This window comes from Myodes glareolus, chromosome 1 (assembly GCF_982192425.1).
Source record: "Myodes glareolus chromosome 1, mMyoGla1.1, whole genome shotgun sequence".
Lineage (NCBI taxonomy): Eukaryota > Metazoa > Chordata > Mammalia > Rodentia > Cricetidae > Myodes > Myodes glareolus.
The window spans coordinates 45,329,822-45,340,392 of record NC_142026.1 but is presented as its reverse complement, the minus strand read 5'-3'; the positions used below and the strand labels follow the sequence as shown (position 1 = coordinate 45,340,392).

General features: G+C 42.0%; 1 long non-coding RNA gene across 2 annotated transcripts in view; it reads left to right on the top strand.

The window, feature by feature from the left end:
* The first annotated feature begins 1,702 nt into the window (after positions 1-1,702).
* The window catches only part of LOC125405477 (uncharacterized), a 28,539-nt gene continuing 19,670 nt past the window's right edge, over positions 1,703-10,571 (top strand). The window contains exon 1 of one of the 2 annotated variants that reach the window (XR_015737823.1): positions 1,703-2,012. This is a non-coding gene — a long non-coding RNA (uncharacterized LOC125405477). The remainder of the gene's footprint in view (positions 2,013-10,571) is intronic. The other variant, XR_007233581.3, reaches the window with a different exon arrangement.

Below are 10,571 nucleotides of genomic sequence, written 5' to 3'. Positions count from 1 at the left end.
AGCCAGATCCATCTCCCAAAGGCTCCGTGCACTTCAAAATAGCTCTCCAAGCTCAGATGCAGAGTGCTCAACACATGGGCTTGATGGGGGGCATTTTAGGTTTAAGTGATAGCAATGAGCTTGCCGTGGTATGACCGACAGGAAGTGACACTTTGAATGACAGCTCTGCTTGTTCATTTTCGTCTCCATAGTCAGACTGCACAGTACATTACAGCACTTACGGGAAATATCTGATTTAATTGACATGAGAAAGGATTTTGTAAGATTTAGAAGCCTACGATAAAAACAAGATGAAAGACAGTCAGGGTGGATTTGGACGTTTTATGTTCTTGGCAACGCATAGAATGAATGTGTGCTGTTTTAAGAGTAATTGAAAGTTTTCAAATGCTGAAAATTATTCATACTTCATTTTTTTAGCCCAACTAGAGAGCTCCACAAATAAATGAAAAACTAGATATTTTGTACTCTATTTTGTTTTTGTACTATAATAATTTTTTCTTCCTTCCTTCCTTCCTTCCTTTCTTTCTTTTTTTCTCTCTCTCTCTTTTTTTTTTAAACAGAGTCTCATATGTAGCCCTGGAAAACCTGAAACACTATGTAGGTCAGGCTGTCTTTGAACTCGTAGAGATCCGCTGTCTGCTTCTGTCTCTGGAGTGCTGAGGTTAAAGGCATATGCCACCATGCCTGGCCTATAATTATTCCTTCCTAAGGAAGGTAGTCTATTAAGTTTAGAGGAAAGGTTATTTTTTTTTGGGGGGGGGGGATTTTCGAGATAGGGTTTCTCTGCAGTTTTTGGTGCCTGTCCTGGAACTAGCTCTTGTAGACCAGGCAGACTTCGAACTCACAGAGATCCGCCTGCCTCTGCCTCCTGACTGGGATTAATGGCATGCGCCACCACCACCCGGTGGAAATGTTATTTTTTAAGAAACAGAAGAAGAAGAAGAAAACTTGAAAGTTAATTCCATCTTATGTAAACGGGGCTGGAGAAATGGTCCAGTTGTTAAGAATACATCCTACTCTTGCAGAGGCCATGGATTTGATTTCCAGCATTCAAGTAGGGTGGCTTACTCCCACTGTAACTGTAGTTCCAGAGAGATCCAACACCTCTGGCCTCTGCGGCATCTGTACTTACAGGTACATACACACAGAGCCACACATGCACATAACTAAAAATGAAATAAATTTTTAAAAGAAAATCCTATTAGTTGGTAAAATTTGCTTGTAAAGTCATTTAATTTAATTAAACTAATTAAGGTTACTGAACTAATTTAGCATTAAATTGTTACAAGGTCTGATCCGCATAAACGTTGGTAGTACATTTTCTCTTAAAAGTGGGTTTAACTAAAATGCTCATCTCTTCACAATAGAATTTTGAATCATGATAATAGATTCCCCAAAATTAACATAAGGTGGAGAGGAAAGTGGGTTTTTTTAAATATTCTGTATTGACTTCTAACTGGAAAGCTTGGTAAGGCAAAGTTGAAACAGATCTCTAGGCCAGGATAGACTGGAATAATATATCTCATTTGTTTAGCAGGTCATTACCCACCTGAAAATAAAAGCATATCAGACACACAGTGCCGCAATGAAAACAAATGGCTATATTATTCCAAGCTCAATACCACAAAAATACTCCCATTTATACATTTATGTTCCCTTTCACAGACGTTGGAGCCTTTAGCATATCATAAATCCTGGCTGATTACATGTCAAAATAAAAGGTTAATGATAAGCTCAATACGCCTCCCCTTTCTACTAATGATTCAACACCACACACGGAGAGGCCAGAGGAGCAGACAGGAATATGACGCAAACACTTAGGACTTCAGCTAAACAGGTGACGAACTCCTCAAACCTGACCCTGCTGCATGGAGGACACAGCAACCTTGAGAGAGCATGTATGAACTGGCCTTCAGCTAGGCTCCTGCTGCACTGTGTCAGGTTCTGGGCTGTATACGGAACAACCATGTATGAGACAGCATTGATGCTTTCAAAGAGCTCACAACCCCGAGGTAAGGAATTCCTCCCTTTGGATCTGCTGCCCCTGAATTTCTAGAAGACATCTCTGGCTCATGACCCTTCAACAGCTTTTAAAGTAATTCCCTGCTTCTTGACTGCTTAAATTCCTGATCCTAGGGCCCTATCTTGCCAAAAAAAAAATCTTTTTCTTCTTTTAAAAAAAAAAGACTTTTTGACTATTTTTAAGTACTATAATATTTTATCAATATATGGTAATAAGCATGTATACAGTAAACATATAGGAAACCTTTAATACAGCAAGGTAACTTCAAATTATAATTTGAAAGATATAATGTGTCTCCATTGATATTCTCTAAAACAACAAATTGTTTTGCTGTCGAAACTAGAAGCACTGGGCTGACTCAGTGGATTAAGGTGCTTGCAGCACAGGCCTGGCAACCTGAGTTCAATCCCTGAAACCATGTAGAAGTAGAAGAAGAGAATCAAATCCTCAAAGTTATTCTCTGACCTTCACAAACATGCCATGGTGTGGGCATCTACATATTGTGTGTGTGTGTGTGTGTGTGCGCACACACACACACTACAAAATTACCAGCACTATGGGTAGTTTCACTAATTCTGCTAATCATACTCTCGAATAAGTTATGCTACTGTAGAAACATCAGTCTATTGTTCAGGTTCTTATTGGCTATGTTTAAAAGACCATACCATCATTTCCCAACTCTGCGATGTACTGTGCATTTTATATTCTTCTTCTAACACATACAGTATGGATCGACCCTCAAGTACAAACTCTATCATTATGTCTTGCTTCAGGAAATCTTATTTATAATGGGGAGAATACTGCATATCTTTGGGGAGAGCTATAGTTTCAATTGTTTGGCATCATGCATGCACAGCAAATGGCATGAAGGTAGGCACACGGCACCCCAGTGAGGTGAATGGGCCCTGAGAATGAAAGCACCTGAGAGACAGCTCGTCTATTGCCTACTTCTTTGTAAGACATCTTCTCGTGTAGCATCATTTGGCTGTGCAGTGTCCTGACACACATGCTCACTGCCCTTCCTAATAATGGCCTAAGACAAGCTTTGAATCCTTCATTCTGCAGAGGACATTTAATCTCAAAGGTAGCTTAAACCACCTTTTGCTGAAGACAAAAAGGGCAGCCCGAGCTGGAGTTTGATCTAGATCAGGGTCAATTCTTATCTTCTCTTCCCAGCAACTTTTTTTCTCTACCACGAAGCATTGTGCATTCACATTATCCAGAGACCCTAGAGATGGAGAGCCGAAACAATCAGGAAACTCCAGCTCAGGTGGCCCACTAGTCTCTTATAAAGTTACACAATAGCATACTTCACCAAGACAACAGGCATCTCCCAGTTCCAGTGGGACCCGAAGTCAACTGATAGCCATGGGAGGGACAGAGCACAAGCACCTTGGTGAGAACCACATTATCCCTGTCGCTTAGCAACAGCAAGATGCTGGTGCTCCTTGGAAGCTGGTGACTATAGAAAATTGCTTTAGTTTTAGAGTGTCTAAGTTTGAAAGAGAATCCACTAGGGTGGCAAAGAGGCAACACGTGGTAACTCCCCCAACAAAAGCCCTCTGACACTCACAGAAGTCTCCAGGCTGGTGGGCTCCATTACTCTGAGCAGATACATCTCTACTGTTCTAAGTGACACCATTTGTGGTCAGTTTTTCCAGCAGCTCAAGGAAGCAACTACAATGTGCTACATAGACAAAGTAAGACACCAAAACTATTTCGACTATAATCTCAACTATATGAAAATGTGCCAGAAAGTTTTAAAAGAAACTTGCCATGTTGGTAATGACTGCCCACAGGTGACACGGTTGTAACAATCTTATTTGCTTACTTCTCGATTCTGTAGTTTCCAAATTTTTGAGGATGAGCATGACTTTTATATTAAAATGTATCTTTGAGTGTCGAAAGCATATGGGTCAGTATGGTAATGAGTGTACAGATTATGATTAAAAATGGAGGCAATCTGATTATGTAATGTTTGACAATGTTTAACCTTTATTCCTTCTGCTGGAGTTAAGCAGCTATAATTATGACTGTTATGCTACAATGAAAGAAAAGCCCTAGGACAATGAGGAGACAGGGTGGGATGCTGGTTAAGATCGTGGGCACTGGGAACAGACTTGCTAGATTTAGAAGGACCTGCTTCTTAATAACTATACATCTTGATAATCCCATTTTTCCTCATCTGAGATGTAATAAAATTGATTGAAAGGTTATTTGAGGATCAAAAGAATAGCACGGTGTTATTGGACACCATGCTAAGGACAATTGGTTCTCACCTGTTAAGCACTCTGGGGCTGGGCTGTCACATAATTGGTGGCTGCTGCTGCTTGCACAGGTGCTGCCGCCTGTGCCCATAAATACGGTTGTCTTGGGAACTGGTTCATCGGCATTGCGATGCTACATAATCTGAATTGAATTTCCATTTATAATCCTTTCAGAAGTCCATGGTGATTCAGCACAGACACAGAAGTCCTGCCTGTCCACAGACACGGAAGTAGAACAGGAACACTTCGTTGTAGCCACTGAGGGAAACTGTATTTGTGGGCTGCCAGAGATGGCGCGGCGGTTAAGAGCCCTTGCCGCTCTTGTAGAACACCAAGGGTGGTTCCCAGCGCCCACACTGGACAGCTCCTGATCACTGCCAGGGCATTTCCCAGAGATCCGACTGGATGTTAATGTCTCTCGGGGCACGTGCGTGCACGCGCATACACACACACACACACACACACACACACAGTAAAAAGTAAAACCCCACCAGCATTTTCTCCTGCAGGGAAGACTACAGTTGCATGCGCTCATGCAGCGCCATGCAGAGAGGATGCCGACTCCGCCGAATGACCAAGACTCTGTCAGTCCCCGGCCAGTGCTGAGGAACCTGAAAAGCCGTGAAGAGTGAAAGACATTCCTGAGCCGTGACAGGCTGACATGAGCAGGTCACGCTTTGTGAAGAGCCATCATTACGGGGTCAGTCACCACTGAGTCATCAATTTCCTGTTGATGCTAGGCAGAAGGGGCTCGATGTCCAGAGACACGTGACTCAATCAGAAAACAAAACAAAAGCGGCCCAGAGTTTTCGTGACCCTTGGTGGGCAGGTGTTGTGGTTTTTCCTTTTTCCCTAATGCTATGTAATACCATGCCTTAGAGTAATCAGCACTTTCGTTCCAATGTAAGATGGCTCAAGGAAGTTCTAAGACTATGCCCTGGTGCTATAATACTTTCACAGTGGTGCGCACATTTAATCTCAACACTCAGGAGGCAGAAGCAGGTAGAGCTCTGAGTGCCTGGCCAGTCGGGGCTAAAGTTAAAATGTATAAAAAGATAAATAACAAGGTGATGTTTTAATTAATTTAATTTGTTAATACAGTGTGTGTATGTGTGTAAGTCTAAGGACAATTTTTGGGAGCTCTTGCCTACTGTGGTTGTTGGGAATCAAACTCAGGAAGTTAGGCTTCCCTGGTGAACACTTATCTGCTGAGCCACCTCACCAGCCCAGTTCAATTTGTTGTTATATATTCAAACTGTTACAGAAATTTTTTATTTTTTATACTTAAAATTTTTAAATTGGAAAACACATATTTCTTCCCAAAACAAAAAAGAAAGCATGTATTTCATGAAAATTATTTTAAAAATACAGTTTAAGAATCACATGCATAAAACATAAGCCTCTCTCTTAGACCTCACTTTGGGTTTTCTAGAAATAAATATTGATTTTTTTAAAAAAATATAACCTTCTACGATTTTCCTGTGTAAAATTAATCACACATGTTATTACACAGACTTTACTCTTTCCTTCTTTGAAGAGTCCCTCTAGCGCTATAAACTTGAATGCCACTCAAAGCCCACATAGCTCTTAATTATTCTCAACATCCATATAGAATTCAATGCAGGAAAAAGACACCACCAAGCATTAGATTGAAAGGTTTAAAGCAGGCCATCTTGTACTCACAAAATGATTGGATGGATTCAAGGAATCGAAGATGAGGATCTGCCTGGTGGTGTGGATTTCAAGGACAAGCACATCAACACAGAGGTCAGAAAGCTACTGCTGCTCTCACAGCTGCCTGGCTTCTACTGGTGACCAGACACTGGACACCGAATGCTGCCCCTGGGCTATGAGGAAGCTGACAGCTAGACAGAGGAATGCCGAGTGTAGCTGTAAGCCAGTGAGCCACCAGCTCGCTATGAAGGAGGCCTTGGTGAGTTTCCAGTCCCCCACCCCTGCCACACACACACTGTTCACTGGTGGAAGCAAGTTCTCACCTAGATGCATCCTATTGTGAAGAGAACTGGTTCTCAGCTGCAGAGCAGGGTATGTGTGCTATGCAGGCCTATTGCAGAATTTTATGATTACAATGCACCCTTCTAAATACATCTTTTAGTGTCCAAGAGAGAACAACCCATTCTAGGAATCGATGTTATAAACTGGCTGAAAAAAATCTTCATATAAGTAACAAAACGAAACTCATTCCACCCCGGATGAAACCCAAAGTGGTACTAGTAGGCAAATATGACCCCAAGGATATACTTAACAGCCAAGAAAATGTCCATCGTGAACATTTCCATCATACAGAAGTGTCCCACACCCCCATTTCATTTCTTATCTCTGTGATATCTATAAATGCTTGAGAAACACCTCACGCCTCCAAAACCTAAATTATTAGCAGGTTTACAGCTTTTATGCATCTCATTCAAATACCCAGCCTACTGTGGTGTCACTGTTTACCCTGCCTTAAGGACATAACAAGAAGGGGTGTGGTCAACAGTTCAGAGCAAAATTAACTGTGGTGACAAGGACAGAACCAATGAGCTCATGGCAGAACAGCATTCTTACAAGCCTGAGTGGGAGTAACATTGATCAACATTCTCAGACTGCTTGCCAGAGGTCAGACATTTAATTCTTCAGTCTCTGGTTCACTCTGGGATGAGCAGAGATCACTATGACCCTCTGCTCAGAAACCATCATCCGAAGGGACGAAGGAATGAACATAGCAAGGTCACAGGCCTGTGCTTTGTATGTGTCCTGCCATAGAGTTGCATCTCCGAGCCTTGCCTTTTTCATTTCTGAAATAGGGTCTTTTCTGGGCTGACCCTGAACTCATTTTATACCCAAGCAGGGCTCAAACTTGCAATCTCTCTGCCTTAATCTTCCCAGTAAGTAGGATCACAGCCCCACAACCACCAGGTGCACCTCAGGAGGTTGGATCTGAATTTCAACCACCTATTGCTGGGGCTGCCTTTGCCATCCTGGAGTGCACATCTGTTGCTGGGGCTGCCTTTGCCATCCTACTAGAGTGAGAATGCGCTCCATCTGTCACGAATAAGCTGGATTCATAGAATCTGAGACGAGGGAGCCCTGTATTGGAAAAAAATCAAACAAGATGGTAACTCAACCACAGAGAATGCCAATGTTATAAAGACATAGACCCCTCTTCGCCCTCTTTGTGTCCATGTTCTCTTAACAATGAGAGGGGACCATAGATCAGAACAATCAACCTCTGAGAAAGCAAAGCATAGCAATGTCTGTACACTCACTTAGCCAACTGGCTAGGGCTTCACTCATTGGATAGAACTCTGTGGAGACCAAGAAAGTAAATTATAGTCTCCCATTGATGCCCCTAAAGGAAATTTCAGTTTCTTTGATACAATAAATATAAATCAATCATTGCAAAAGAAAACTAAGAGTTTATGGTAACACAATATCTTTAGTGTTCCTTATGGATTTTAAAGGTTGTTCAGTTCACTGTTTGAAGTAAAGCCACAATTAACTACAAATGGTAAGATTACAGAACTATTGTAACTACCAATGTATCATGATGGCCCATTCAATCTTCAACTCCACATACCTTAACTTGTTCTAATTTGTACTAAAGACAACAATTTCATAAAAATATATTAGCATAAAGTTCCCTTTGTTAAAATAATAATAATGATGATGGAAGAAGCCCCTCTATAGCTAATACATGTGAGGTTGGGAGCAGGAGGAGATGTATGGCTCAGTCTTGGCTAAGAGGCTGCCCCCATGTGAGTGAGGGTCAGGGACAGCCTAGGCTGGCTGCCTCATTGTAGCCAATGTTCATAAATATAAGGTCGCAAGGTGACAGCAAGTGCCCAGTGGTTACTGTGACGTGATTGGGACTGTGGATTTGCCCATTGGCTGCTGTCATCTTTGGTTAGTTCCTGTCTGTTTCTTAAGTCTGGATTCTAACCGCCCTTCTAGCTTACAGTGCTATCCACTAACCTACCAATAGCTTGACGTGAGTGTTTTCATCTAAATTAACCACACCTGATGGCTTTATTTAGATGCCAAGAGTCTCCCAGACTAGCAATCTTGGGGGAGTTTGAGAGCGCCGGGGCAGAGAGGTATCTGTAGTGGGTAATGATAGCATCTGAAAGCATTCTGGGGGCGATGCTATGGATGAGTGAGAGGAGTAGAAGCTTCCGTGTTGGCTCTGAGTGGGTCCCTGACTTCACCTGCTATACAGCAAGTGTTGTGAGGAGGTATAGAAGCACCACAGGCCAAGAGGACCAGAGCAAAACAGTGTTTTCTGCACATGGCAGGTCCACGGACTCATGAACTTACAACTGTTGTTGGCCGAACAAGATCCGCATAAGATCAAGTCAATCAACATTCTATTATGAGCCCTGACTTCAAATAGAAGGGCTATTGACAGTTGGTGACTTTGGGGGGGGGGGGGAGTGGAGACATTTTTTTAATGATATGGCCTGGGTAGGTCAACATGCTCTCATTCCTAGAAGTATATGGCCAGCATAAATTGGCCTTATGCTGTTATTAATAAAAACAGAAAACTAAGTGAGAAGGGTTGGGGAGGTAGGAATGGATTAGCTTTTCTAACCCTAAAATGTAGTTCAGAAGAAAAATCAAGCCAGGTGGTGGCACACGCCTTTAATCCCAGCACCTGGGAGACAGAGGCAAGCAGATCTCTGTGAGTTTGAGGCTAACCTGGTCTATAAGAGCTAGTTCCAGGACAGGCTCCAAAGTCACAGAGAAACCCTGTCTTGAAAAAAAAATCAAACAAAAACAAAGAAAAACCAAAGAAAGAAATCATTTTTTATACTGCTTTGTAAATTTAGTCCTATATACTTGTATCTATCAAATTAAAATAATTTCAAATATTAGTAAACACATTGTTTTAAAAATAATTTCATTCTATGCATGTGGTTGTTTTCCCTATATATATGTCTATGAACCACATGTGTTCCTAGTGTCAGAGGAGTCAGAAGAGGACATGAAACTTCTGGAACTGGAGTTACCGATGGCTATGAGGTGCCACATGGTGCTGGGAAGCAAACCTGAGTCCTCTGAAAGAGTAGAAAATGCTCCTACTCTGAGCCCTCTCTCCAGTCCAAATAAATATGCCATCCAAAGATTATTTCTATTGCTCCACTTCTTTCCTTCTTTCTCTCTCTCTCTCTTTCTTTCTTTCTTTCTTTCTTTCTTTCTTTCTTTCTTTCTTTCTTCCTTCCTTCCTTCCTTCCTTTTCTTTCTTTCTTTCTTTCTTTCATTATTGGTTTGGTTTTTTTTTTTTGTTTTTCTGAGACAGGGTTTCTCTGTGTAGCTCTGACTGTCCTGGAAGTCACTCTGTAAACCAGGTTGGCCTAGAACTCAGAGATACACCTACCTCTGCTACTCGAGCGCTGGGATTAGAGGTGTGTGCCATCACCACCCAGCTTATTGTTCCATTTCTTAAATAATGAATTTTGAATGTATATATAAATACAAAATATCTAGAACACGACTTGACCATGTATCTGACTTTACCTGAGCCACCACAAAGGTCTTGCATGTGGTCACATGTTAAAATAAGTCCTTTAGCTAGACCACTGAAAGAAAGAAAAGCCCACTTAGCTTGAATGGCCATCAGAAGCTTCCTGAAAATCCTGGGGCTTCTGCTGTAGCTATGGAGGGTGCTATGGAGAGAGTGAGTGACAGACATGCAGAAGTTGACAGTGACAGGAAGTTTCTTCCATCTAACTGGTCAGTCACCACCACCCCATAAGCCTATATGAAGCCTAGCTACTTTAGATGAATTTAGACACAGTAAAAGACTTCTAACAAAACAGGAAGCTATGAAGCCAACTAACCACGGCCGGCATTGTTTCCTACTAGACAACACTCTGGTAAGAACTGAACACTGAATCGAGCAGTGTGTTATCCAGTAGATGCCAGACACAGCTTCGATAGGTGTCGTTCTGATCCCTGCTTTACAGAAGACTGAAAGTCGGAGACATTAAATCACTTAGTTCTTGGCTAATTAGCCAGGAAGCCAGGCGTGAAACCCAGACCTGATCGATGCTTTTAACTATCAGACTTCACACAAAAAATAAAAAGACTAAAACAGCCGGGCGGTGGTGGCGCACACCTTTGACCCCAGCACTTGGGAGGCAGAAGCAGGTAGATTTCTGTGAGTTTGAGGCCAGCCTGGTCTACAAAGTGAGTTCCAGGACAAGACTGTTACACAGAGAAACCCTGTCTCGAAAAAACAAACAACAAACAAAAAACAAAACTAAACCAACAACAACAAA